Here is a 27,162-nt window from a genome sequence, read left to right as displayed (position 1 = left end):
AGAGCAGAGATAAAGTAGACAGGATGAGTACAGCGGGCCAATCTCCTGACAGACTAGGGAGAGTTGACAGTTATCATGAGTTCAGAGCCAATTTTTATAGCCTCAAGAAAAAGAAAATTCCTGCTGGAAGGTTGGCCTTAGGTGATTGGTTGGGGCACTATGGGGTCTTTACTGGAGTGGGCATCTTTGCCTCATTTGGAGTCAGGAAGCTTGTTAGTGATCATCAGGGGGCTTTTGGCAACAGCTACAAAAGGGCTCTGTTAGCTTCGAAGGTGACTTTGGTTCTGGGCTCTGCTTCTGTGGCCTTGGGGCAGGACTCAACAAGAAACGTGACAATCTGGGGCTTTGCACGTGTCTCACACCTCAGTAGAATTATAAATTCTATGATGTTACCAGAATACATAATCTAATTTCTCTTTAAACCCATTTATCTATCTATTTACTTACTTCTTAATCATTTGGGTTTTATTTAAAATGTGCACAACACTTGAGTGCTGGGCGCTGGTGATTAACAGTGGTGAGAACACAGGCAAAATCTTGGTCTCATGGAGCTTGCATCCTAGTAAACAGAAACAGGGGAACTGAATGAATAATTCCAAGGAAACAAATAAGGTCATTGTAGACAGTTATGGGTGCTTTGGAAGAAGTGATCCTGTAGAGCATGGCTGGGACGGGACTTGGCAATGCTGCTTTCGACAGGGTGACAGAGAAGACCCTCTGAATTGTCTAGCACAGGGGGTAGCCGACATGGAACAGAATCTGAAAAGAACATTCTGGGGAAGCAGCAGCAAAGACCTTGAGAGTGGAAATAACTCGGGTGCTTGCTGAGCAGCAGGAAGGAAACGTTTTTGGCAGAGAAAGGGGAAGGCTGATGTGAGAAGCTGGAAGGGTTGGCAGGAGCCAGATCATGTAACACGTTACATGCTACAGTCATTAGTTTCCATTTTTGTTTTCCAGAAGCCAGGCTTAAGGCACCTAGAAAAATGCTTGGTATAGAACAGGGGCCAAGTAAATGTTTGTTGCACTAATGTAAATAGACAAATACTAGATGCCTAAAATGGATACAAACTCCAGCTTAAAAAATAAAATTAAGAAATCTGGGACACAAAGAACATTATTGCATCTTTCAGGCCAAGAATATGCCTAAGTCAGGTTTTTTGGCCTGCCCTACTTAAAAAAAAAAAAATCATAGTTATTTTTCTAGTTTTAAATTCTTCCTGCTTTGAGGCTGGCGTTTCTTGTCTACCACAAATTACTTCCCATTTTGACCTTCAATTTCTACTCAGATTAAAGTTATCATTTCTGGTAATCCAAGCAGTATGCTTCTTGTGGTTTCTAGTTTCTATTGAATTAAAACTATTTTCCTTTCTATATCTCCTTCTTCTTGCTCAGTTTTCTCAGACTTTTTGATCGATTTGATCTTCTACTCTTCCCTAGGTAAACTTCTTTTATTACAGGAAAGATAAATGACCAATTATTTATCTTCTCATTTGAGATTAATCATGATTCATTCATACGAGGTTGTGAGGTTTGAGAGGCTCCATCTGGGGACCAACCAAGACTGAGATCCTGTTGTTTGGAGAGTTACCTTGATTCTGGGGTAGCCTCCAAGTTCACTCTCAGACAGATCATTCCAGAGCTCATGAAATAGAAAGACAGAACAAATGTTAGACTGAATCACAAAGTTTCTTAAATAAATTGCAAATGGACAGGGATAGCAAAGGAAAAGGGACTGAGGAAACTGACGCATTTGGAAGAGGGAGGAAGCAAATGGAAGGCCATCCTCCCCAAGTCCTAGGTTATGTCGTGTTCACATGCCCGTGTGTGCTCACTCAGTTGTGTCCAACTCTTTGCAACCCCACGGACTGTAGCCCTCCAGTCTCCCTGTGTCCATGGGATTTCCGAAAAGAATACTGGAGTGGGTTGCCATTTCCTACTCCAGGGGATCTTCCCAACCCACGGATCAAACCTGTGTCTCTTGTGTCTCCTGCATTGGCTGGTGGATTCTTTACCACTAAGCCACCTGACTGACTGTGGCCCTCTCCACTGGTAGTGCAGTTACAGAAACCAGATGTGGTAGCCAGAATAGCCTCCAAAGATGTTCGTGCTCTAATACCCAGAAGCTGCCAATATACTGTCTTACACAGCAAAAGGGATTTTGCAGATGTGACTGTGTTAAGGAACCTGAGGTTCCTTGATTAGGAATCCTTGGTCAGTAACAGTCCATTGCTGACGGGTAAGACTTAAATGTATTAGCTGAATTGAATTCATCGAGTCCTTGTTTTCATTTAGAAGTTCTTTTCTTCTTCTTAATTTATATTTGAAGAGTGAAAAAGCATTTTGAAATAACAGAAACATATTAACAAGGTTTTACGTTCCAATACAGAAAATGGTTTGTTAGGCTCTCTTTGATTATATAGGAACTATCAGAAAAGTCAGTATTTTCAAAAAGTTAGTTCCCTAACTAGAAGTTTTCTTAAAGAATTGATCAGTGGCCACTATAATAAAATTGTTTTCTGTGGGCTGGAAAAGTTCAGTTAAATGGGTCAATTTTATAGGGAGAAAACAATTTTTAAGCAAATTTTATGATAATTGAACTGGATAAGTATACTAATGTGATTCATATTTACTATGATCAGCCAAGTGGACACTATGTGCTAGTCTGTTACAATGAAAGCCTAACATTGAGTTTTCAGCTCATGTTGTCACTGGGTTGTAATTTTCTTGGAGCTCAGTCCTCAGAGAATTAAATAAAGGCCACTTTAATAATTAGTCCATGAAGGTGTTAAAATTGTCTTAAGGCCCATTAGTTATACTTTGATGTATAGCATTTATTAAATAGACAAAGGTTAAGGCAGCAGGGAAGAACATAATGGAGACTTTATTGCTACTAAGAATTATAAAAGATGATGACAATTTGTTATAAGGCTATTATATGCAGCAATAACACTAAACCTGAAAAAATTTAAAATGTCATTTAGCATTTTTTATTATGAAATGATATGGGAAATAGGAAGGAACAGATTGATTTTTAACTCATGGTAAAATCAGTGATGCAGCATGCACAAATGCCCATCCTCACTCCAAACAAGCAACACCCTTAACCAAATACAGTACAATATCTCTACATCATTATAATATTAGAGACTAGATTAAGGGATTTTTGGTTTGTGGGAGCCTTAGCTTTAGGTCTCAAATTTGAGATTCTACAATCTAGAATTTATAGTTAGCTCTTTCATTTTAAAAATAGTCAGAGAGCTCAATCTAGCCTAGAGCAATTGTAAACATAAGGGGCTGCAGGTCTGGCTCCTACCATGCAACAGTGAAGACAGTTGCCAGCCATTTGCATGGCTTCCTACTCTCACTTTAGTTTGAGAAGATGTGGGGAGATGGAATTGAAAAAAAAAAGAGAAACCAACTCATAGAGCTTTTGCACCCTAGTCCTGGCTTCCAGTTCACCCTGTATGGACAAATGTATCACTCCTCCTCTCTTCCTAATACTTACAACTTCAAACTCTTTTCCTGAGTGAAGCTCCAAGATTATTTTTCTCCTGTTCCAAAAATATCTTCAGTAACTCTTTACCTTGTACTGAATTGATTTAAAAGATTAAATCTATTCCTGGCATTTAAGGCTTCTTTAAGAAGTTTTTTTCCCCCCTAATTTCTAATCTTCATGCCCTTGAAGTGTGCTCTCTAGTCTTCTAGGTATGTGAGGGGAGTGAGTTGGTAGAAAAATCCTCAACATGAATGTGCTGGAATCACTGCTGACATGACCTGTGTGGGGTTACATGGAGATGAATTTCCATCTAAGTTTTTAGTAAACTTTTACATGATATTATTAATATCAGTTCTGTAGTGTGCTGTCTCTGTAGTGGTGCTTACCTCACACATATAAGGCAACATCCTCTATTTTGACTATCACTGGCAGCACTGTGGGAAAGCTGTAATTACAGAGGAGATAACTCTTGACCCTGGTTTCTTCTTCATATATTGATTGGTCCCATGATATTTTTAAAATCCATGTGTCTGAGAGTGTCCTAATTGCAGAGACAGCTAGAATCTGTCCTCTACAGTAGTGGGCCCCAATCTTTTTGACATCAGGGACTGGCTTTATGGAAGATAATTTTTCCACTGACCTGGGGAAGGGGATGATTTTGGGATTATTCAAGTGCATTACATTTATTATGCACTTTCTTTCCATTATTATTACATCAGCTCCACCTCAGATCATGAGGGATTAGATCTCAGAGGTTGGAGACCCCGGCTCCAGAAGGAGAAGAAGGGGCTGGCTAGCACCACACCTGCAGAAGCTTTACTTCTTCTGAAGGAGCACCAAGTGTTTAAAGGGGATATCTGGCCTGATAAACAAGCAACTTTCAGAATGTAAGCTCCTTATGTTCTAATATTGCCACTCTATGCTGTGTGCCTTTGAGCAATTTCTGAATCTTAGTTCTCATCTTTGAAAAAGTAAAATAAAAAAAAACATAAAAGAGATATTTGAATAAAAATATTTGGATACGGAACTGAAAAATACTTTGTCTATAGTTTTTCTTTCTTTTTTTTTTTTGGAGAACTAAAGTAAGTTAAATCCAGGGAATGAAAAGTAGCATGGACTGAAAGAATCATGTATAAGGACAGATGTTGGTGATTGAGCCCTCACTTAAAAAAAAAAAGTTCTATAAAAAGACTCTTTATGTAGATTCACAAATGCCTTGTAATCATTTAATTCTACTTCAACCTCTTTTCTAGTTTGGAGGAAGTGGCATGGAAAATTTAGTAACAACCCTGAGTTAACAATGGAGGTTATATAAGGGGATGTTTCTGCTTTGAAACTAAAAGTATTACTTCTGTCATTCTGAAAATAGGTCAAACATGGCTTTTAAATGTTACCTGATGGGGACTGCCTGATAGATAATGCTTTAATGCCAATACTTACACTTTTAATAAAGACAAAAGACAAGCCTCTTTTGGAAGTATCTACTGCGTGTTTAGAAATGTGTTACTTTCCCTTTTTTTAAACTAGCTTATCTTCCAATAGAAATGTTAAATATAAATATTATTTAGCATCAGCCAGGTGTTCTGTATGATACCAGGTGCTGTGAAGGATACAGAGATATTTAAACTTTAACAAATCTGGTAAAAATGGCATCTAAGCCATTTACCCCAGAAAAGAGAGCCTGTGGTAAAGCTTAACGTGTGAATGTTTTCTTGGAGAAATATAATTCCGGGGGGAAGCGAGGAGGAGGGGAAAATGGCGGACGTGAGTCAGAGAAGGGGGAAAGTAAATAAATCCCAGTGTTACTTTACCATGTTGGTCGGAGCTTAACAAGGAAAGCCTGCACACATAGGGTGTCTCTGGAGAAGCAACATGGCATGCTGTACACTGAAAGGGTTTCCGAGGAAGCTATAACAGAATTTGTCAGCTCCTCATCTTTCCCCTCCCTCTCTCTCCTTCTGTCTCTTGAATTCCCTACACGTCCAGCTTCTGCTGTCCAGCCCTTCTCTGTAGTCCCCAAGTGAGCCAGAATCTCTGTGAGCACCGCTGGGTAGGACTTAGGTGTTGGGGACTGTTAGTCCCAACTGTCCAGGGGGCAAAGGTGACCATACTGCTGGAAGACGAGGAGATGCTGGGGCCAAGTGCCCAGGCTTTCAACTAAGAGGAAGCAAGAAAAGTGGGCAGAGGCAAGCTGAGGGGCAGGTGAGAATGGTCCCATCTGGGGAGGTGAATAAATTGGGCCTCCAGAAAATAGTATTTTCTACTGGGTGATGGTTTAAAAAAAAATTGCTTTAGGTGTTCAGAGAACTGAGAGATCACTGGCTCTTTTGGAATTGTTTTTGAACCTTTATTTTAAGAAAGAAGAGGAAACAAACATTGAAAGTATGCCTGCACCATGCCAAGACGAATCTGTTCTAGAAGAAAGTGGGAATAAACACCGGATACACAATCTTTGAAGTGGAGAATACAGCATATTCAAAAAGAAACTAAGGAACTTGGAAAGGAAGAGTGAAGGGTCATGTGTACTGGATACTAAAATGGATTTAATCACAAGTAAAGAAAGATTTGTACAAATGGTTAGCCAGATAAAATAATTTATGTCTTATAGTTCATATTTCTGGTGTTAAGAAATGATCCTCTTTTATTACTTTGACAATCACTCTTATGACACACAAGAGAAAAAATATGGATTTGACCAAAAATAAATTCCTCGTTTGAAGCATGATGGTGAACAGAAATAGCTAGCCTTTGTTAAGGTTTCTGACTTATTTATGGATTTCTCTACAGCATGGAAAACACTTTCGTTACTTTCTTATTGTTCTGTAAGGAGAGACAAGCACTAATAGATTTATAAGAAGTGTAACTTCAAAGAATTGTATAAGATGGCATCTGGCGAAAAAGATCTAGTGACCCCAGCAACATTACAAGTAAATAATTAATTCAAATGATCCTAAATTATAAAAATAAGGGAAATCATAGGTTCACCTTTTTATTTTAGGCTTATCTTTGTCTTCCCATAAAAATTTGTATTCTAGTCTCTTAAGTAGCACTTCTTTCAGGGTAAGAATGCATTGTTTGATGTTGAAATATGTAGCAAAGTCTGTATGAAAAAGCATTTTGTACAGATAAACAGGAAGTCATTCACCCTTTAAAGAGAACTTGTAACTAGTTGCTAATACCAAAAGGAATAGAAAAGCTGTGATTTTTGTTAGTTCTGCTTCTATGGAAGTGCCCCTGCAGGTCCAGGAAAGGTTGGGGTGAGCGGGATCATGGGAGGCAGCCTGAAGTCTACTGTCTTGGTGATAACATAGCAGTCTCTCTGCAGTGAGTTTTAAGTAGTAATTATTGATCTAATTATTTGTGGCTTCTGCCTCTCAGGAAATTCTGCTCTTTTAGACTTTGTATAAATCCCCTGTAGGATTGTCTTTACCAAATTGGAAACTGAAGGTCAAAGGTTCTTAAACTACTTCTCTGCCTGCATAATATTTACACAAACAACACACCCTGGGTGGCGGGGTGGGTGGCATGGTTTCCTTGGAGGGGTTGCTGAGAATCTTGGAACCGCACACTTTACTTGACAAACTGCCTTGAGAGAGTGGTGCGTTCTTTCCAACCCCTTCCTATCGAGCGTATTTATTGTAAAAAAATCAAAGAAACTCTTCAAGATTGTGCACCATGATCTTGGCCAGTTCTGAATATGAGAAATCTAAATGTCTCAGAAGCTTTCAAATACAAAAACCTCCTCATTTACCTACTGTTTTTTTCAGACAATATGTTTTTTCAGAAAATATGATATTATTTTCATACTATGGCAGTATCACATTTTTCAGTGTCATATGAGAAACAAAATGCTGTAATTATAAAAAAGAACCTCACATGTGTCATGCTTTAGGGATTTTCTAGAACACTAGAACTAGACCAGAGCAGTTTTCACAGTGGCTACAGATCTAGAACAAATACTCTGGTGCTCTGAAAGCTCAGGCAGCACCCCAGAAACCCAGACTCCAGGCTGCAGATCCCAGTTTTGAACATTATGAAACTTCCTCCTAAACAATAGAAAAGTTGATTCTGTGGTTAGAAAGCCTGTGCTGAGAAATAAGGCAGGCTAAAAATTTGAATTTATGCAGTTTGGAGAAGGCACAGAGATAATGTCAACTTTAATTCCTGTTTTTCTCCAAGCACAGAGAATAGGCCAAAGGTCATGGGTGGAAATTAAAGAAAAATGGAAAACAGATGTTAGGAAGCTCAGTATAGAAATGGAAACACAAGCAGCACTGAATATTATTAAAGAAATGAAAAGACTACTGCTTAAAAAAAAAAAAAACAGAAAGCAAGGATCTTATGAAAATCTATTTTCATAATGATATGTTTAAAATAGTTTGACTTTTTAATATTTTACCAAGTGATTTAATTTCATGTATTCTCTTCCTTAGCTTTAGAGACATGATTTGTGAGCAAAAGACAATCTTGAAATCCACCCATTTTAAGCTCCATTTGAAAAGATGATGCCTGAAAAAATCTCTTCATAGCAACTGGAAACACAGCATTCCTCCCCAACCCTACCTCCAATAACAAACTTCAGCAAAAAAAATTTTCTTTTCTTTCAACTGGTAGTGGTTGTTACTTTTTAAAAACACATTTATTCTCACATGATCTTTCTATTAGGACACTTAAGTTTCTTTGACATTAATAAGAACCATGCCGATTTACTATGGTGAGAAATAGGTACTTAGACAGAAATTCATTGTAGATTATAAAATCATGGTGACTCGCTAATGAATTGTTTACTTTTTTGGTATATAAGGAAGATTATGTGTTTTGACATGTTTTGACTTTTATATATTATCTTCAGTTAAAATAAATGAACATACTGTAAGATCAGCGGAAATACATAAATGTGAGTATGATGTCTTGAAATCTTATAAACAAATACACAATAGATATCAAGAGTCTGTCCTGCCATTTTTTCCTTTGTTATCTTTAGAAAGTCAGATAAGAATAATAAGAATGAAAAAGAGCTACTGTAAGTTGATTAAAAAACAATTTCCAGGACTTGCCTGGTGGTACAGTGGATGGGACTCTGCCTGTTAATGCTGGGGACATGGGTTCGCTCCCCGATCTATGAAGATCCCACATGCTGCAGAACAGCTAAGCCTGTGTGCTCCAACTACTGAGCTCACACGCCTAGAGCCTGTGCTCTGCGTCAAGAAAAGCCGCTGCAATGAGAAGCCTGTGCACCACAACCAAGCCCCGCTTGCTGCAACTAGAGAGTGCTTGCGCACAGCCACAAAGACCCAGTGCATCCAACATTTTTTTTAAAAAGCAATTTCCAAAATTTAAAAGCACACAAAAAATGAAAAGGAATTATTAAAAAGACATATTCCTCAGCTTATCTTTTCACCCCCAAACCCCCATGGATGATTTTCTTATGTCTCTATGCATTTTAGTATTAACCAATTGACTTAAATGTTGACAAAGGGGGCTTGGCATGAATCTGCAATAGGTATGCAATTAAGAGGATGTAATTAAGGATCACTGTTGGATGCATTTACACTGGAGATGTGATTACAAAGAAAGAAGAATGTGCAAGAGCCAAGGCATGAATGCCCATGGTGGGAAGGCAGACTTGGAAATCCAGAAACTGAGTTCCTTTGAGGGACTTCCACAGTCATCCCAGTCATGCACTCTAAGGGCAGTGAGAGCAGTGGAATAAGGAAGAACCTGGGAGCCACCACGTCCCGGCTTTATCAGCTTAGAGCAAAGCATCTTCCCTTGTCCTCTTTTGCTCTCACTCTAGCCCGCCAAGTGAAGTCTGAGGCATACCATTTTTATGTGCATTCTTATTTTCTTATGAATAGACACATTAACATGATGGGTTTAACCACAGTTCATCTTATTTATGAGCCTCCAGTTGAATGTTAATAGCCTGAAGTCAAATATCAAACACAGGAATTTAGAGCAAAAGATTTTGCAAGTCCTACTTACTATCCAGTAGGACCATGGTGCAGCCAGTCTTGCTTCTTTAGCTGTTTTAATTTTATCAACAGTGAACTCTTACCATACCTATGAAATGCCAGGCACTGTACTAAGTACTTTAGATACGTTAACTCATTTAATTCTGATGATAACCACATGAGACAGCTATTATTATTATGTCTCCATTTTAAATTTGAGAAGGTTAGGCACAGAGAGGTTAAGTAATTTGCCCAAGGTCACACAGCTGGTGAGTGGCAGAGCTGGGTATGGACTCTGAAATCTATGCTCTTAACCACCATACTACTGCATGAGGTTTTCCACAGTTGCAAGATAAATCATTTTATGCTCATCTTTTATTGTTGAAAGAGGTCAAGATTATTGGATTGGGAGTATGTTTGAGTTGTTTATATTGTGCAAATAGTGATGGGGAGTTTTCCCCCATCTATAAGTCTGTTGCATGTGTTGTATATATATACATGGTTTGCCTTGTACCACACAGCACTAGACATACTACCTAATATCACCATGTAGGTTCATTGTTATCCTGTCTGTAGTGTGAATAGCACATAGCCTTTAGCAAGATAAACTGATTCTTAATAAAACAAGACAAGATTAAGTTTGAAGACTAATTAAAAAGAAGGAAGCTGATCTCATGTCCATTAAATTTCTAGTGTGGTCTGTTTGGAAAGCATCCAAAAAGTTAATATACGTGTTTCACTGAAGAGTAATAAAAATTTAGGACTGGTGGGAAATTAGGTAAGGGTAAGGGTGAAAAGAAAGGAGGAGACACCAAATATGTAATCGAGAAGACTACAGAAAAATTTGTTTGCTTCACATTATACAGAGCCTTCCTATAGAGGAAAAGGTTAACCTTAGATCCATCTTTCCTGCATATCAGTAATCTTTATTATTAAGACACAACAACTCTATTTCATAATCATTTTCTTCCGGCCAACCAGCTGTGGTTACTCAAGGCAGATTAACTAGAACCTGATGGATTTCAGCCCCTGTTCAGCAATGCCAGCCAAATGCTATAATTACACAGGATGCAGGCTGAGATAATGTCGACCTTGTACTTAGAGATAGACCTAGATAAGTTGAACTGTCAGATTTGCAGGCCAGGCTTTTCAATCACTGGTATTGTATCTGTTAGGAGAAAAAGACAGAAAGGAAAGAAAAAAAAACAAAAACAAAAACCAAAGTTCTCATCATTTTAGTTGTCCTGAACAAAAGTATCTAGTAAGGACTAAGCCTTCAAATGATAGGAGTAGATTCACCGGTTTGGATCTTAGAGAACTGGGGGAAGGTGTTCCTCTCTGAGGTACCCGGAACCGCTGTCCTTTCTGAGCCCTTATTTTCTGCGGGCAGCATGTGTGCAAGAGCCTTTCCATTTGGCAGTTTGCATGGCCCACTGCTGATGTTATGAAATTTACATTAAGTTGGAAAAACAGTCCTTGTCATACTTTATCCTTTTGGAGGAAATGGATTTCCTTAATAAGAGCACTGCTTTATTTCCCTCGTGAATTCCGATAGAGAACACATTCCTGGATGGCGTTCTACCAAAGAGAGAGGCTGGGAGGGAACGGCTTATTATTCTAAAAATTTTAATGACCCAGAAGCAAAATATTTTTGGTTTTTATATTATGGGCATAAATGCTTAAATTCAAATATCAAGTGCCAAGGCTGCTGAGATATAACTGTTGGAAATCAACCAAAGATGAGGGATCCAGGGGGTATTTGTTAATGATTAATGAATAATTCCCTAAGTCATTTGGTTATTATTAACTAGTTCAAAATGCCTCATGTCTAGGTCCTTGTAAGCATATTAAACTATGCAAAAGTTTCCTTGCTTTAATAAACTTTAAGTTAAATGTGAAAATATTTCACATATATCAAACGTTCTGCCGTGTTTTCCTTTTAGTTTCATGCTTTCTGAAGCTCTTCATATAGAGATGTTTATACCTTTGCCCAGGGACATTCTTTCCAAGGGGTGTGTTTGTCCCCGTTCACTTTCTCCTGGTGAACTCCCAATCACCTTTCAGAGCCTGCATCAGGACTCCCCCTCATCTTTGCCACTTTCATTACCATGTTCCTTTTCCTTTTTTCTAGTAATTAATTGCTCTTTCACCTTTGGGTTCATAGTATAATTTTCCTGCCTCTATTACCCAATGTATCACATTATTAATAGGACATTTCTTCCAGCTAGACTTTCTTCTTCAAGGACACAGAGGCTTATTTGTCTTTGATCACTAGCACAAAAGCAGCAGGGGTACAGTAGGCTTTTAATAATGTTCATTGACTCTATGGGTGCATGAGTAAACAGTAAAACAAGTCATTCTAAAGAGAGAGGTTGGTAAACGTCCATTAACAGAAGAATGGACAAAGAAGATGTGGTACATACATGTGGTGGAATATTACTCAGCCATTAAAAAGAATGAAATAACACCATCTGCAGCAACATGGATAGACTAGAGATTGTCATACTGAGTGAAGTAAGTCAGACAGAGAGGGAGAAATATGGCATCGTTTAGACGTGGAATCTAAAAAGAAATGACACAAATGAACATATTTATAAAACAGAAAGAGACTCACAGACTTAGAGAACGAACTTATGGTTGCTGGGTGGAAGGACAGGGGAAGGGATAGTTAGGGAGTGGGGATGGACATGTACATACTGCTGCATTTAAAATGGATAACCAACAAGGACTTACTGCATAGCACCTGAAACTCTGCCCGATGTTATGTGGCAGCCTGGATGGTAGAGTTTGAGGGAGAATGATACATGTATATATGGCTGTTCACCTGAAAATATCACGACATTGTTTAATTGTCTATACCCTAATATAAAATAAAAAGTTAAAAAATTGTATGATGATGGGCTTAATCTAATTATATTATAATCACATTGTATGTAAATACACTAATGACAAAGCAGAGATTGTCAGGTTGGATGAAAAAAACAAGATATATGCTATCAACAGGGACAAATTTATATCAAAAGTTTAACCATTTATCTGTGCTGTCCACTATGATACTTACTAGTCACAGGTAGCTATTGACAAATACAATGTTGCTAATGCAAACTGAAATGTGCTTTAAGTATAAACGCACACACCTAACTTTGAAGATTAAGAATGATTAAAAATGTAGAATATCTCAATAATTAATTTTGCGTTGATTACACTATGAAATTAATGTAATTTCACATATTGGGTTAAGTAAAATATGTTATTAAAATTCAGAAAGAATTAAGAAAGAGGTTAGTCTTTAGTATAGCTGCCGACTTTTGATTTTTTTAAAGTATCAATGAAGCAAGACTGTTTTCTCATCTGTAAAGCCCATCGTAGAATAAGAGGCACTGGAAAGAAGGTGTTGCTCTTAAGCATATATAAGACTCTTCTTTCCTGTTCTTCATTTCCTCTTCATAGAGAGGAGGAGCATTCCCCTCAGTTCTCCAGAAGAATTTGTAAAAGAAGCATTTCTAGCTTCTCCCCACTCCTTCACTCACTCCCCTCCACAGATGGTTGAAAATGGGGAAGGAACAGGGCAGGGCTGGCTGCTTTCTGGGTCCTCATGAGGTTTCTGCTGCTCTGCATTTTACCTTCTGGGAGCACTGCAGGGGAGCGCGCATCTTTTGGGGGGTGGGGCTTGAGTACTTTTAATGCAGGGTTATTTGTTAGGCCTGCAGAGGAATGGGGCTTATCAGTAAACAACTTTTCATCTTCATTGGTAACAAAGGTGCTGTTTGACCTCCATGTTTCTGACTCCTATGTCCATGTTTCCTAAGTCAATATTTATTGCTTTTCCCCCAGATAACTCTAATACGATGTCTCTAGTTGTGCAGTTCCCAGAATATTGTGGAATTATAAAATTTCAGTGAACTCATTACAAACACTCTGAACTTAATTTAAATTTAATATATTAAAATACTGAATCATGGGAGTAATATCAGATAATCTTATTTACTCAAAAAGTTGTTTCAGAATCATTAAAGCATGTCTTTTTTCACAGAGTGACATCAGATTTATAGAGGCCTAAACCCTCATTCATTACAAGTATTGAATCCAGCCCTCCTTCTGGTTGACTAGACCATTTCGTTTCAGTTTGACTATAGAGATGGGAAACTCACTAACCCTTGGACTTCCTGTTTGGTTGTTGGAGAACTCCACAAATTACAGAGTACTTTCTTTTATTAAATAAAAATTTGCTTCTTTGTAAATTTTACTAGTTCTACTCTCTGGTAGGATAAAAGCAAACCTACTTTACATTTTTTTCCATGATACATCTTTAGATCTTTAACATATTTCCTTGAAATCCAGGACCATATGTGTTTTATCTGTGTACCCGCTTCTCTGTTTAATATTAATAAAACAAACATCTTTTGACCACCAGGCACTGTGCCTGGTGTTAGTCACAGAAAAGTGAATAAGACATGGTTCCTTTCCTCATAAAGCAAAAATATACATGGAAAGAAGTGCTTCCAAATCATTGTGTAAATGGTTGCGATGAAAACATACAAAAAGCAAAGGGACTCAAGAAAGGGAATATCTAATACTGCATAGGAGAAGAGTCTATATGACATAGACATAGAAGAAAGGGGAGTTTCTTAAAAGAGGGATTTTCCTAGTAGAAAAAGAAGGGAAGAATTTTCCAGTCGGTGATACCAGCATGTACAAAGTCACAGAGGAAAGAGATTGTAGTGCATGTAGTGAACATAAGAGTTTAAGGTGACTGAACCATGGTTGAGTGTGTGAAGAAGTGGATGGCTGAAATGAAGGTGCTCAGAGTATGAATGGCATCTGGTACCCTCAAAACTATGGATGTTTACCTACAGGTGAAGGAAAGTCACTGTAAGGTTTCAAATAAGAAAATGACCACATTAGATACTTTTGGAGGCTCACATAAGCTGTTGTATAATGGAAATGATATGAAATTAAAAGCGGGAGGGCCATTTAGAAGATTTTTGTTTGTTTCCTCCTATAATTTTTGTAATGGTCCAGCTGACTGCTGAATAAGAATCAGTGACGCTGGAGAGAAAAATAAATGATGCATAGCCTGTAGAATAAGCAGGATTTGTGGCTGGATGAAGATGGGGTGGGGGAGGGAAGAGATTCAGGAAATAAGTCTGGCTTGGAATGGATTTGGTTTCTTTGGGGTGTTCAAGTGAAAAAAAATCCAGAATACAACAGATACAACGAACCTTGGAAGTGTGTTCTGAGACTGATAATGTCAAGCATTGGAATTCTTTTAGCAGATGAGTAGTGCTTAAACTACGGGACAAGACAATGCTATGATCAAGACCCCAGGGAACCGTAACACTTCAGAGGCTGCCAGCAGTGCAGACAGAAGGATTGCTCAGAGAGGTAAGAAGTAAACCAAGATAGAATAGTTCTACAGAAGCCAAGAGAGAAGAGATTTTTCTGGAAGTAGGGATAAACCATCATTCTCAGAGGCTGCAGAGAGTTCATGTTAAACAAGGATTGAAAACTTCTGGTGGATTTCTTGATCAAATCATTACTGATAATCCTTAAGAGTGATTTGAGCAAGTTGAGCTGTTGAAAAAACAGAGATGCTGTTTTCCAAATAGTGGCTTGGTTATGTGTTATGTAAATAGATATATAAAATATATAAATATTTGAGCTTCTTCAGTTCAGTTCAGTTCAGTCACTCAGTCGTGTCTGACTCTTTGCGACCCCATAAATCGCAGCACGCCAGGCCTCCCTGTCCATCACAAACTCCCAGAGTTTACTCAAACCCATGCCCATCAAGTCGGTGATGCCATCCAGCCATCTCATCTTCTGTCGTCCCCTTCTCCTCCTGCCCCCAATCCCTCCCAGCATCAGGGTCTTTTCCAATGAGTCAACTCTTCGCATGAGGTGGCCAAAGTATTGGAGTTTCAGCTTCAGCATCAGTCCTTCCAATGAACACCCAGGACTGATCTCCTTCAGGATGGACTGGTTGGATCTCCTTGCAGTTGAGCTTCTTAGGGGCCTCTATTTGTCTATTTGGTTTATTATTTTGCCTTGTCACCTTTTAAAACAATGTTAAGATCAACAGATTTTCATTAAGATTAAAACAGATTTTAATCTTCATATTAAGAGGGGAATATTTGAATTATGTACCTATAGTAGGGTTTATCTTGTAGATCTGTTTTCACCATCTCCTTTTATTGATCCTGGTGACTCACATGGTTAAGAATCCACCTGCAATGCAGGAGACCTGGGTTCTATCCCTGGATCAGAAAGAGCCCCTGGAGAAAGGATTGGCTGCCCACTCCAGCCAATCTTGCCTGGATAATTCCATGGATAGAGGAGCCTGGAGGGCTACAGTCCATGGGGTCGTAAGGAATCTGATATGACTTTATTGATTCTATGGCACTGAGTGATAATTGCCACTGTCCCAGTCCTACCAGAGTCAGTGTGGCCCACCAGAGTTACTGCCCATGGGAGGAAGTGTGAGGACCATGAGCACCTCCATTCTGTTCTGTGGTTTGCATGAAAAGCCACCACTGGCCTCCGACCTGAAAGGTCTCCAAAATGTGAACCACTGAAATATCTTTCCTTAATACAAAAACCATAACATAAAGTACTAGAGTGAAATTTTCTAGCTGCCTGTAAAATTCTTTGTAGAAAAATACAGGTAAATTAAAGTGGAAAAGTATGATACTGTCTATGAAGTTAAAATTCAGTCTAATAAACTAATACTACTTCAAAAGCAAAAAATCAAAAAGAATGAAAGGATTAAGGAATATCTTATTTTTCACTTTCTAGAATTATTTGATGGGTGGATCCTATCAATGGCTTGATAATGGTAACAGATTTCTGCAAATTAACTGTGTTTGAAATAAATACTGATCTTTGTTCAAATTGCTAAGTAATGTTCAACTTGTCATGTTTATTTTGGGTTTTGTCAGTTGCGGAAAAAAAAAGAACAAGTTAAATTTTCAGGAAATTAGGTTTTGTTAAAAGTACTGTAATTTAATTATTGTGCAGACTGATATTCAAGAAATGGTGCGCCATGTAAGATGTTTTCTGGCTATTCTACAACTCAATTACAGCCATCTTTAAAGGCTAAGAGAGATTGGTCAGAAGTAATACTTAATTTCACTTCAACTTTGAATTGTACTTATTTTCAGCCTGATTTGGTAGGAATTGGCTGGAGCTATTTCAATGCAAACGATCCTTATTTTTCTTTTTTTGACCCTAAGATCTCTTCTTGAAAATAAATCTCTTCAATGATAGGCTCATTTAGAGTTGGGCTTGAATATTTCCCTATTGCCTTGCTCTTCAATTGGAAATCTGCCTGAATGGCACTGGGGAATAGCACACTGCTGACTGTATTACGAGGTCACTATTTTTTGGAAAGATATTCTGGTAACCATAGTTTTGATTTCCTATTAAGTATTTGATTTTGCCATTATGTTATATATCTGTTATGCAAAGATACTTTTTTATTTTGTAGAAAAACCCCAAGGCAGGGTTTTAGTAGAACAGGTGTTCATTTCTCAATTATGGAAATGAAATCAGGTAGTAAGCACTTATGGTGAGCAGGATGGCATGTGTGGTGTTAGAAACCAAGACTCCTTTGTCTTGCCGTTCCATTACCCTCAGCATTCTAGTTCAAGCTTCCACCTCATATTTCAAGAAGGCTCTTGAAATATGCTCTTTGTGCTCTTCCCCTCTTGTCAGTGTTCCAGCCAGCAAGAAGTAGGAAAGGCTGAAGAAAAGGTGGCCCTTCCTGCTAAGGATATTTCCAAGAAATTACACTCAATGGTCTCATATTTATGTTGCTTTGACCAAAGGGCCACACTTAGCTGCAATGGAGTCTGGGAAATGTAGTTTTTTATTACAGATGACCACATACCTAGCAAAACCCTGAGGGTCATGTACTTAAGCAAAAAATGGGAAATATATCTTGCAGAACAACAGAAGTCTCTACCAGTTTTCCTTTCCCTGCTCAGCCTGTCGCGCGATCCCCTCCATTAAGTCTCAGTTGATGATTCTCCTACTTCACCAAAGCTTTTTTGGATATTGGCCATCTCTTTTCTTCAGCTGTTAGAAAAATGACTTCTATGCTTTTGTCTTTATGTTTCTGTTCATGATGTTTTTCTCATCTACTAAGTAGTATTCCTTATGGACCGGGGTCTCATGCATCCCCAGTCCAGCGTGCGATTACACACCCTAAAGGTATTCCATAAAACCATGACTGAAAGTCAAGAGGTACAGAAATTGGAGATAAAAATAAATATTAGGTGGTATTATTTTTGCCAGAATAACGTTCTTTAGAAACATAAAACCTATCATGTCTTCCTGGAAAGCTGTTCTGCTCCACTGAACAGTCTCCTGGGTGATAGACTTGGGCTTTCCTCTGTCAGAGGCACCGAGGTTTTCCACTTGGTTATGAGATCACAACCGGTCCTCTGAAGCCTGGAAGGTGAGACCCAAGGGACAGTGTCTCTGGATATAAACCAGGGGAGTGCTTGGGACTATCTGTTCACCATAGCAATGCTGGAACATCACCTTTATGATGGGGTGAATAGTTCTTTATCCTCTCAGTGTACCAGGGAAAGATGTGAAAATGAATGTGAATGAGCTGGTAATCTGACTTGTACGTTTAATAAACTGATAAATGGAGGAACCAGGCATCTAAAGGTAATGATGTAGCTAAACAGAAATCACTTTTCTTTTCTTGCTGTTCTCTACTGATAAGCCGTTGATATTCATAAACCGCTCTAAACTCCTGGAAACCTAAACTTTAAAATTTTTTTTTTGGTACATATATTTTTAGAAATACTTATTAATTCAGAGTTCCTAAATCAAGCTATGATTGTTTTATGTACAAATTAAAAGCCCATATTTGTGGTAAACATTTTAATAATGGCCATCAATTTGCGCTATAAGACAAAATACAGGATGCCCAGTTAAATTTGACATCAGATAAACACTGAGGTTTTTAGTATATGTATGTCATATGTAACACCTGGGGCACATTTATACTAAAAATGTGTTGTTTTTCTGAAATTCAGATTTAACTGGGCTGTCTGTATTTTTATTCACTAATCTGGTAGCCCTCTCCTTGGTGACTCAAGTCTCCTTCTGTCCATGCCACTTTGTCAGATGGCACTGTGGCTCCTCTCTCAAAGGGCAGAGTCTAGTTCTCCGCCCTGTTGAACTGGCGTTGACTTTGTAACTTGTATTGATCTGTAAAATGCGGAAGAAGAGACATTGTGAAAGTTGCAGCACCCAGATCTAGACTTCATACATGGGACTAAGCAATTGTTCAAGGACCATTTACTGAATGCACAGCCTGTTCTCACTCACTTTCGATTACCAAATATTTATAAATGCCTGGGTCTGTTTCTGCATTTTGAATTAAGTTCCACCCTGTCAGCAACAAGATTTGAAGATGGGCTTCCCTGATGGTGTAGACAGTAAAGAATCCATCTGCAATGGAGGAGACCAGGGTTCAGTCCCTAGGTCAGGAAGATCCCCTCGAGAAGGGAATGGTGGACAGAGGAGCCGGGTGGACTATGTGGACATGACTGAGCAACTAACACTTTCACATTTCAGCAATATTATATTGTCTTAAATGATACAGATTTATATCTAACAGAGCCAATACCTCTTGAGTCCCAGACAAGGAGGGCTCTGCCCCATGTCCCATGTTTTAGGAGACTCACTTATCACAAATACTCAAATACAAAGGTATTTTGTTTTGTTTTCATCTTAATGTCCATAAAATCTTTTTTGAAGGTTGACTAATTACTTGAGCAAAAGAGAATTATGGAAGGGATTCATGAGCCAAAACAATCCCCTAAGGAATATAAGGGGCCAAAAGCCACAAGTGTACGTATGGGAAGGAGAAACTCTGATTTGCCTGAAAACGACAGAGCAAGGGTCTCCTTCAAAGTTCACTGCTCCAAATCACTCAAAATAGTATCCAAGCAGGGTTCCCCAATTAACTGTACTTATTCCTTCTCTTTTTCTTGGAAAGTAGTTTTGAAAAGCATTAGAAATGTCTGGATACCCTGAAGTGGGACTTGAGAAAGGAATCTGTCTACCTTGTCAAAAACTTTATGATCATTTTCCCCAAAATTTGACCTCCAGGATCTTATTCTAAGATGTACCCTGGATTTGTTTCAAACAGATGTGGTAAGACACAGAGACATGGAAATTATTGTCATGAAGGAAGAAATTTATATTCACAGATACCTAGAAACAGGAGGCATGGCATGCCATGAAAGCTCACACAGGGAAGCGCACCAGGGCTGGTTAGAAGGCAGAGGAACAAGCAAAAATGTGGACAAGAACCTTCATTGTGGTTTCCATGGGAAGCAATGGGCGAGGCAGGGTAAGCAGGCTAAACAGGTTTTGGAATGTTCAAACTACTGCACAATTGCACCCATCTCACATGATAGCAAAGCAATGCTCAAAATTCTCCAAGCCAGGCTTCAATAGACATGGACCATGAAATTCCAGAGGTTCAAGCTGGATTTAGAAATGGCAGAGGAACCAGAAATCAAATTGCCAATATCCATGGGATCATCGAGAAAGCAAGAGAGTTTTATTAACTTTGTGTGGATCAGAGCAAACTGAAAAATTCTTCAAGAGATGGGAGTATGACCTTACCTACCTCCTGAGAAATCTGTGTCAAGAAGCAACACTTAGAACTGGACATGGAACAATAGACTGGTGCCAAATCAGGAAAGGAGTGCATCAAGGTTATACATTGTCACCCTGCTCATTTAACTTACATGCAGAGTACATCATGCAAAGTGCTGGACTGGATGAAGCACAATCTGGAATCAAGATTGCCGGGAAGAATAATCAGTAACCTTAGATACGCAGATGACACCACCCTTATGGCAGAAAGTGAAGAAGAATTAAAGAGCTTCTTGATGAAAGTGAAAGAGGAAAGTTTAAAAGCTTGCTTAAAACTTGACATTCAAAAAACAAAGATCATGGCATCTAGTCCCATCACTTCATGGCAATTAGATGGGGAAACAATGGAAACAGTGAGTCTTTATTTTTTTTGGACTCCAAAATCACTGCAGATGGTGACTGCAGCCATGGAATTAATTAGATACAGCCATTGAATTAATTAGATACATGGAATTAAAAGATACTTGCTCCTTGAAAGAAAAGCTACAACAAACCTAGATAGCATATTAAAAAGCAGAGACATTACTTTGCCAACAAAGGTCCATCTAGTCAAAGCTATGGTTTATCCAGTCATGTATGGATGTGAGAGTTGGACCATAAAGAAAGCTGAGTGCTGAAGGATTGATGCTTTTGAACTGTGGTGTTGGAGAAGACTCTTGAGAGTCCCTTGGACTGCAAGGAGATCCAACCAGCCAAGCCTAAAAGAAATCAGTCCTGGGTGTTCATTGGAAGGACTGATGATGAAGCTGAAAACTCAAATACTTTGGCAACCTGATGGGAAGAACTGACTCATTGGAAGAGACCCTGATGCTGGGAAAGACTGACGGCAGGAGGAGAAGGAGGCGGCAGAGGAGGAGATGGTTAGATGGCATCACTGACTCAATGGAAATGAGTTTGAGTAAGCTATGGGAGTTGATGGCCAGGGAAGTCTGGCATACTGCAGTCCATGGGGTTGCAAAGAGTTGGACACGACTGAGCCACTGAACTGAACTTAGTGTGAATAAGTTCAGCAGGCTCTGGGGTGGAGGGATAGCCCCTAATTGCCTGGTACCTGGCCCTGAGGTGATGCTGGGCACAGGGATAGTGGCTCAACCTGTAAAACTTTGATAAAGGAAATAGGAGAGTATGGACTTTGGATTGGTTGATTTACATACTTCAGGGGAGTAATTTGCTAGCTCTAGGAGGGGAGGGGCAGTCTTTCCAGTGTCTGCAAGGACCAAATTTCAAAGCATCATAAATTATAGAAAATAAAAAATACCATTACTACAATTATGTATGTCATTTTCCCCTGTCAACAAAATCTTACTCTTAAAGCGATGTGTTTCACAATTTTTGAACCTGAAATGAGCTTCAAAAGATTATTGGGAAGTTTAAAACTGAACAAATAATTAATCCTTTCTTGGATGAGTTTAGCCCTTTCTATGAAGCAAGTCTCATCCTGAGTGGGTGGAAATTTTAAGAATGATTATGAATGAAAATTTCAATGGATAATTTAAAAAACAATATTCCAAAATAAAGTAACTTTAAACCAAGATTCAAATAACAGCTAATAAAAAATTATTCATTGCATGTTTATGACTTGCTTTATTGCTACTAATGTGCAAGTTGTATGCACAAAGATAGAATCTGTGCAAAAAATTCATGTGCAAATTGAATGTGATGTTGACTGCAAGTTCAATATGGTACAGATAATTTTTTTGGTATGCTTATAACTTTTTATGACTCTAGTGCACATGTCATTGAAAAATATTTTTAGAGGTAATGTTATTCAACATTAAGGGTCATTATCAGAAAAATTAAGGGTCATTATCACATTCAACTTTTAGGACTGTTTTGAAGAGTAGAAGCTGGAATCATCTGAAGACTTATTCATTCAAGTATCTGGTTCCTAGCAAGGAGGACTGGAAGACCAGGAATGCTTATACTTGGCCTCTGCATGTGGCTTGCCTTCATAACAACATGGTAGCCTCAGAGTACATACTGTCACTGCAGACCATGACTGCAACCATGAATTAAAAGATAACTTGCCCCTTGGAAGAAAAGCTGTGACCAACCTAGAAAGTGTGTTAAAAAGCAGAGACGTCACTTCATCAACAAAAGTCCATATAGTCAAAGCAATGGTTTTTCCAGCAGTCATGTGTGGATGTGAAAGTTGGACCATGAAGAAGGCTGAGCACCAGAGAACTGACGCTTTTGAACTGTGGTGCTGGAAAAGACTCTTGAGAATCCCTTGGACAGCAAGGAGATCAAACCAGTCAATCCCATAGGTTTTGAGTTGTGTTTCCATTATCATTTGTTTCTAGAAATTTTTTTATTTCCTTTTTGATTTTTTCAGTAACCTGTTGGTTATTTAGAAATGTGCTGTTTAATCTCCATGTGTTTGTGTTTTTTACAGTTTTTTCTTGTAGTTGATATCTAGTCTAATAGTGTTGTGGTCAGAAAAGATTCTTGACATGATTTCTGTTTTCTTAAATTTACTGAGGTTTGATTTCTGACCCTAGATGTGGTCTATCCTGGAGAATGTTCCACATGCACTTGAAAAGAAGGTGTATTCTACATTTGGATGGAATGTCCTGAGATCCATCTCATATAATGTATCATTTAAGACATGTGTTTCCTTATTAATTTTCTGTTTTGATGATCTGTCCATTGGTGTGGTGGGGTGTTAAAGTCTCCTACTGTTATTGTGCTATTGCAAATTTCTCCTTTTATGTCTGTTAGTGTTTGTCTTATGTACTGAGGTGCTCCTATGTTGGGTGCATAGATATTTACAATTGTTATGTGTTCATCTTGGATTGATCCCTGGATCATTATGTAGTGTCCTTCCTTATCTCAAAGAAGAAAAAGAATAAAAGGAATCCAGATCAGAAAATAAGAAGTGAAGTTCTCACTGAAGATGACATAGAAAACCCAAAAAATACTATCAGAAAATTACTAGAGTTAATCAGTGAATTTAGCAAAGTTGCAGGATACAAAATCAATACACCAAAATCACTTGCATTTCTATATATTAACAATGAAAATTAAGGAAGAGAAATTAAGAAATCAACCCCATACACCATTGCAACAAAAAGAATAAAATACCTAGAATAAACTTACCTAAGAGACAAAAGAACTGTACACAGAAAGTTATAAAACATTGATGAAAGAAATCAAAGATGACATAAACAGATGGAGAGATATTCCATGTTCCTAGGTAGGAAGAATCAATATTGTGAAAATAGCTATACTACCAAATACAATCTACAGGTTCAATGTGACCCCTATCAAATTACCAATGTCATTTTTCACAGAACTAGAACAAAAAATTTCACAATTCATATGGGAACACAAAAGACCCAAAAATAGCCAAAGCAGTCTTGAGAAAGAAGAATGGGCCTGGAGGAATCAACTTTCCTTACTTCAAATTATCCAACAAAACTACAGTCATCAAGACAGTATGGTACTACACAAAAACAGAAATATAGACCAATGGAACAAGAGAGAATGTCCACAAATAAACCCATGCACCAATGGGTACTGTATTTTTGACAAAGGAGGTAGAATATACAATGGGACAAAGACAGCCTCTTCAGTAAATGGTGCTGGGAAAACTGGACAGCTACATGTAAAAGAATGAAATTAGAACACTTCCTAACACCATACACAAAGATAAACTCAAAATGGATTAAAGACAAATATAAGACCAGAAATTATAGAACTCTTAGAGGAAAACATAGGCGAAACACTGGATGATACAAATCAAAGCCAGATCCTCTATGACCCACCTCCTAGAGTAACAGAAATAAAAACCAAAGTAAACAAGTGGGACCTGATTAAACTTAAAGTTTTTGCACAGTAAAGGAAACTATAAGCAAGGAGAAAAGGCAAACCTCAGAATGGGGGAAAATAATAGCAAATGAAACAACTGACAAAGACTAATTTCCAAAATATACAAGCAGCTCATACAACTCAATGCCAGAAAAACAAACAACCCAGTTAAAAAGTGGGAAAAAGACCTAAACAGACATTTCTCCAAAGATGACATACAGATGGCTAACAAACACATGAAAAGATGCTCAACACCACTCATTATTAGAGAAATGCAAATCAAAACTACAATGAGATATCACCTCACACTGGTCAGAGTGGCCATCATCAAAAAGTCTACAAACAATAAATGCTGGACAAGGTGTGGAGAAAGGGAATGCTGTGGCACTGTTGGTGGGAATGTAAATTGATACAACTACTATGGAAGACGGTATGGAGATTCCTTAAAAACCTAGGAATAAAACCACCATATGACCCAGCAATCCCACTCCTAGACACATACCCTGAAGAAAACAAAACTGAAAAAGACACATATATCCCATTGTTCATTGCAGCACTATTTACAATAGCTAGATCATAGAAGCAACCTAGATGTCTATAGACAGATGAATGGATAAAGAAGTAGTGGTACATATACACAATGGAATATTATTCAGTCATAAAAAGGATCACCTTTGAGTCATTTCTAATGAGGTGATTGAAACTAGAGCCTATTATACCAAGTGAAATAAGTCAGAAAGAGAAAATAAATATTGTATACTAACACATGGCATCACCGACTCGATGGACATGAGTTTGGGTAAACTCCGGGTGTTTGTGATGGACAGGGAGGCATGGTATGCTGTGATTCATGGGGTTGCAAAGAGCCAGACATGACTGAGTGACTGAACTGAACTGAACTGAAAGCTCCCATCGGATTGATATCTGTGCAGTGGCATTTCCTGATAATGTGTGCTGTGCTTAGTCGCTCGGTTGTGTCCGACTCTGTGACCCCATGGACAGTCATCTACCAGGCCCTTCTGTCCATCTGGATTCTCCAGGCAAGTATGCTGGAGTGGGTTGCCATGCCCTCCTCCAGGAGACTTTCCCAACCCAGGGATTGAACCCAGGTCTCCCACATTGCAGGCAGATTCTTTACCATCTGAGCCACCTAGATGGTGTTTTAAAAAGTAGTTGGGCTCAGTTTGTCAGGTAAGACTTCAAGGTAGAAATGGAATTTCAGCTGCCTCTGAAGGGTGGGAAACAGGAATGAAAAGTGCATTCTAGTAATGCACTAGTATATTCATCTAGTAAAGATGAATATAATAAAGACAAAAAAGAGTAGAAACATACAAGATGCATTTGGGAAAATACAAGAACAATCATTAGAATAAAGGAGTATTAAGAGCATAGTAGGAGATAAGACTGGAAAAAAACAGTACTCTTTAAATAAAACTCCAATACTTTGGCCACCTGATGCGAAGAGCTGACTCATTTGAAAGGGCCCTGATGATGGGAAGGATTGAGGGCGGGAGGAGAGGGGGACGACAGAGGATAAGATGGTTGGATGGCATCACCGACTCAATGAACGTGAGTTTGGGTAGACTCCGGGAGTTGGTGGTGGACAGGGAGGCTTGGCGTGCTGTGGTTTGTGGGGTCACAGAGAGTCAGACATGACTGAGAGACTGAACTGAACTGAACTGAACTAAACACATACATACGGAATCTCGAAAAATGGTACTGAAGAATTTATTTGTAGGGCAATAACGGAGAAACAGCAATAGAGAATAGACTTATAGACATGGGGAGAGGGAGGAGAGGTTGAGATGTATGGAAAGAGTAACATGGAAACTTATATTACCATATGTAAAATAGATAGCCAACGGGAATTTTCCGTATGTCTCAGGAAACTCATACAAGGGCTCTGTGTCAACCTAGGGAGGTGGGATGTGTGAGCACTTTCACATATGGCCTACAAAACCTAAAATATGCTAGACTTTTATGGAAAAATGAGTCATGTAAGGCAAGGCAGCACCATCCATCCAGAAAGGGAAAGCTTAGCTAACTAGACTAGAACCCGTACCCTCTAAGCCAAGCCAGCCCAATTTTATTCCAGGCAAATACTTAGAACTAAGATTTTCTGGGATGACAGGTATTGTCTCAAGTAGAGTGCAGAGAATACATCTGAAAAGTAGTTAGAATCAGGAAAAGGCATAGCTCTCACTACGTGATACATGTCCACAAGGCAGAAGCACCTAATTTTGGAAGTGATTTCCGATGTTAGACTCCATCTCTTGTGCAGCAGGAAGTTCAAGTTAGCGGATGCTGCAAAGATGCAAACAGAACTCTCAACCAAGCAGCAGGTATAGCTTTTACTTATTAATGACCCAGGTGAGTTAAGCATGGTAAAACAGGATACTATGAAGTTAATTTAAGTAAGAGATTTGTGTGTTATGCTAAACAGTTCTATTTGTCTGTTCAACAAATGAGCCCTAAATTAGCATTGCAAGATGACAACAATTTTATTATTCTTGTGAGTTCTGTGGGTCAGGAATTTGGAAAACATATGGCACTGAAGGCTTGACTCTGCTCCATGATGTCTGGGTCCTCAGCTGGGAAGACTCAAAAGCAGGGACTGCCCTTAGATGATGAACTCTGGCCAGTGATGATGGATAAAAGGGGAAAAGGTTCATCTCTGTAGTTAAGTAAGTATTATAGGAAAAAAAAAAAAAAGCAAGAACCTGGGAAATGATTTTCACTTCTTATTTAAAGCACTTTCCTCCTATGGGACCGTTGTAATATGAACTTAACGTAGAAAGGGGACCACCTTTTCTGACTTACCCTCGCAAGTCACACAGCTTATTTTGTGTCTCATTCTGGTGGTTCCGTATTCAAGGAGGTGGTTCATAGACTCCACATTTTGATTAGGGTAAGGGTTATGTGAAGATGAGAACATGAGACAGAACAGATTTTTGGAAAATCCAGTCTGCTACTCTATATGATTTCTAGCTGTCTGTGAGATCAGCTACTCAGCTTCCATAAGTCAACATGACTCAGGGGTACTTAAAATAGAAACTTAGCATTTACCTTCATCATCCTACTTTCATTTTCATACCTGTGGTCCTTCACTTTAGTAATATTCTATAGTTGTAAGGCTAACAAAGAGTGGAATGTCAGTCTTCATACTCATATAGATTTATGTATGTATTTGTGTGTATATGTGTGCATGTGTATATTTTA

At 38.5% G+C, this 27,162-nt stretch overlaps 1 long non-coding RNA gene across 1 annotated transcript in view; it reads left to right on the top strand.

Annotated features, from left to right (window-relative positions):
- Positions 1–26,631, top strand: part of LOC110131090 (uncharacterized) — a 211,471-nt gene extending 184,840 nt beyond the window's left edge. The window contains exons 7-8 of the long non-coding RNA XR_011490632.1: positions 14,727–14,835; positions 21,960–26,631. This is a non-coding gene — a long non-coding RNA (uncharacterized lncRNA). The remainder of the gene's footprint in view (positions 1–14,726; positions 14,836–21,959) is intronic.
- The last annotated feature ends 531 nt before the right edge of the window (positions 26,632–27,162 follow it).

Source organism: Odocoileus virginianus, chromosome 12 (assembly GCF_023699985.2).
Source record: "Odocoileus virginianus isolate 20LAN1187 ecotype Illinois chromosome 12, Ovbor_1.2, whole genome shotgun sequence".
Classification (NCBI taxonomy): Eukaryota; Metazoa; Chordata; class Mammalia; order Artiodactyla; family Cervidae; genus Odocoileus; species Odocoileus virginianus.
Note: the sequence above shows the minus strand (reverse complement) of the source record. Positions and strands in the feature narration are given on the sequence as shown.